A 3,358-nucleotide genomic window follows, 5' to 3' on the forward strand; every position below is an offset into this window, starting at 1 on the left:
CCAGGTGTGCCTCCCCAGGGGGGGCCCAGCAGGGAGGTGGCTGTTCTGGTCCTTTCTTAGGAAGACAAAGGCAAAGAAATCATTAAACATGTTAGCTTTGCCATCTGGTGTTCCTTCAGCCTCCGTGGCTTTCTTGGACCTCTTTGAACCCCACTGTGGGATGATCCAGCAGGTCCCATTCAGGAGATGGCGCAGGAAGTGACACTCAACTGTCCCCTGCTCATCAGGCATTTTGGATGCCCCTCACCTGCCATTTCATCCCATTGTAATCTCCTCCTGGTGAATCAAAAGTAGCAATTCACCTTCCTCCCTGCTCTTTTAGTCCCTGTTTGTAGGAGGCAAGCTGCTGCAATAATCTAAGCTTTCCAGGCCTGCTACCGCCAGACTATTTCAGTTATTCCATTGACATCTCACAGCTAGATTTATCTCCAAGGATATTCATTGCCTCCTGATAGCATTATGCTGGCACTAATTGAAATTCAGTCCTCCAGAAGAAAAATGAAAGATTTTCGAAGGAAAAAGGAAACAACAACCACAAGCAAAGTAGGCAAGTCTCTGAGGCTTCCCTCAGACCAAAACCCATCCACAGTGGCTCCCACCCCTCCCTTGCCGCAGACTTTCCTGTGAGGCAGACATATCCAAAGTTGCACAGCATAATCGCTGTCATTAAAGGATTTTATATGCGTCTGAAAGACCATGAAGCCGATCATAGGCAACAATCCTATCTGCATCGTGTTTTTCTGTTGGGGTTCACCCAGACACAATGATTTTTTTTTTTTTAATATTTGAGCATCTTTAATCTCATTTTTCCAGATGTTTTGCCTATCAGCCCTGTCGCCTCTAATTTACAGCTCTATTGTTTGCTGGGTGTGCAATTTATTCTTCCTTTCTCTTTCCTTCCAAAATCGGAGCATGTGTTTTGTAGAGGGTATTTGAAAACTCACCCACACTGATGAAAAAAAAAAAAATAAATGTATTTAGTCATTGCCAGAGCAGGGCTTTTAGGTAAGTGAAATATTTTTGATGCTCTTCCAGCCTTGAAGGAGGAGGGAAAATATCTTGCTAGACCTGTAGGATTGTCATGAGTGATGGGTAGTCATGAAAAAGTGCGGCAATTCAGTTTGGCTGAGCCCCCAGGAGTACAGAAGACCATACATATGTATGATCGATACCTCTTGAATCAATAAACAAGGAAGGCAGCTTGCAGGAACCCGTTTAACACCAACTAACCAAAACCCCAGCATGTACCTGGCTATGACTTTTTTATTTTAGCCTCCTGCCTTTTTCATGCATTCAAATGAAAGCTTCATTTCTTCACATCTTAATCAACGTAATCAGTCTGGACTTTCTATGGGGTAACATCAGTGAAATGGCCGGCTCCAAGGAAAAGAAATCTAGTGTGACTCAAAATCCTGGAGATAATGAAACAGTGGGAGATCCTCTTCTGGGACAGGCGCAATGGCTGGAAGGTAGAAGATGAAGCTGGATAAATTCAGCCTACAAGTACTGTACAATCTCATTGAGTTGCAGGCATAATTAACCACTGGGGCAACTTAGGAATACAACGCACTCTTGAGCATTGGACATCTGCATATATTTTGGCTCTCTTTCGGGGGAAAAAAATACATTACAGTGCTATTGGCAGTGCCCTCGGCTCAGTGCACAAGTCAGTGCGTGGCATGCAGGAGATCAGCCCAGGTGATTTACTTGCACCCTCATCCCAAAAACCAGTCCTCCAAAATTCAGTTGCGTGTCTTAGGCAGGAAACCTGATGTTCTTCATTGGAATAGAAATGTAGAGACATTACGCTAAAAGGGCTAAAGCAGGGGTGGGTGGGGACCAGGGCTCATTTAGCCTGTTCACAGTCCCTCTTAAACTGGCTGTATCTTTTGCTGGTGGCTGCTAATTTGGTCGGGGCTCTGAAAGGGTAAATGCTAACTTTCCCCTGAAACACCTGGTGAGCTGGCTGGGGGTATAGTCAGCCGTGAAGCTGGACTAATGTTCCCGCCCCCCCCACACACATTTGCCTTCCAAAAACAAGGGGCGTTGTCTTTTTCGGGGGGTGGTGCTATGCGGGAAAATATGGTATAATGGTCCCTTCGGCTGATAAAAAGGATGGGGCAGAGCCATCGCATTACAGCTGCGGGCACTATAACAAGCTCAGACGAGCCTCAGCAACTCTTTAACCTGGCTCCACTGCTGCAGCAGGAGATCGGAGCTACACGGGGCGGCAGAACGATTCAGGACATCTTTGCTTCCCCTGCTTAGTTCTGCGCACACAAGTCGCTTCATTGATAGCCATGAAATCTCCTCCGTATTTATGGTTAAGCCTGTGCTGCTGCTTGCAGCCGGGTCTCGCACCAGCTGATGCAAGCAACTGCTCCTTCAGCACTCACCCACTCTGGCGTTGTCCTCTGCACAGCCCGGGGAGGGAGGACTTTTATGGAGGGGAAACAAAAGCAAGGAAAAAACCAGAGTGGCTTGTCCAAAATTATGCCAGAAGTGTGTTGACTGACCCCAGGTCTCAAGAACCAACATTTCCAGTATGTGGAGTAGGGTTGGGGTATTGGGGCCACGGTGGTCCATAGGGACATTTTATAACATCTGGCTGGGGGGGGGCGTGGACTGCTATGGCCACATCTGGAGTCCTGTGTCCAGTTTTGGGCCCTCACTACAGACAGGGTGTGGACACATTGGAGAGTCCAGTGGAGGGCAGTGAAAATGGTTCAGGGGCTCGGAGACAGGACTGGTGAGGAGAGGCTGAAGGAGCTGGGGTTATTTAGTCTGCAGAAGAGAAGACTGAGGGGGTTTAATAGCAGCCTTCAGCTCCCTGCAGCGGGGTTGCAAAGAGGATGGAGCTGGACTGTCCTCAGTGGTGGCAAATGACAGGATAAGGAGCAATGGGCTCACATTGCAGCAAGGGAAATTGAAGGTAGATACTAGGAAAAACTTTCTTACGAAGAGGATAGTAAAGCATTGGAACAAATTACCTAGACAGGTGGTGGGATCTCCATCCTTGGAGGGGTTTAAGACCCAGCTAGACCAAGCCTTGGCTGGGACGATGTAGCTGGGGCTGGTGCTGCTTTGAGCAGGGGTTGGGCTACATGTGACCTCCTGAGGTCCCTTCCTACCCTCTTTTTCTATGAGTCTGTGATTATATACTCAAAATTTGCAAAGAAGCGGAATCAGTTTAGATGCTTCATCCACCTTACAATAAATGGGTATTCACTGTCCGTGGTCTATAAACCACTTAAGACTTCTCAGTCTGTCTGTCCCCGTAGGGCACGGGTTAAAGGCTTGGCGCTTTTTAACCCTCTGACACACATCCCTCGAGGAGCTGCCTGTGGCAGAAAGCCAC

Source organism: Crocodylus porosus, unplaced genomic scaffold (genome assembly GCF_001723895.1).
Source record: "Crocodylus porosus isolate Cpor-Errol unplaced genomic scaffold, CroPor_comp1, whole genome shotgun sequence".
NCBI classification, from domain to species: domain Eukaryota; kingdom Metazoa; phylum Chordata; order Crocodylia; family Crocodylidae; genus Crocodylus; species Crocodylus porosus.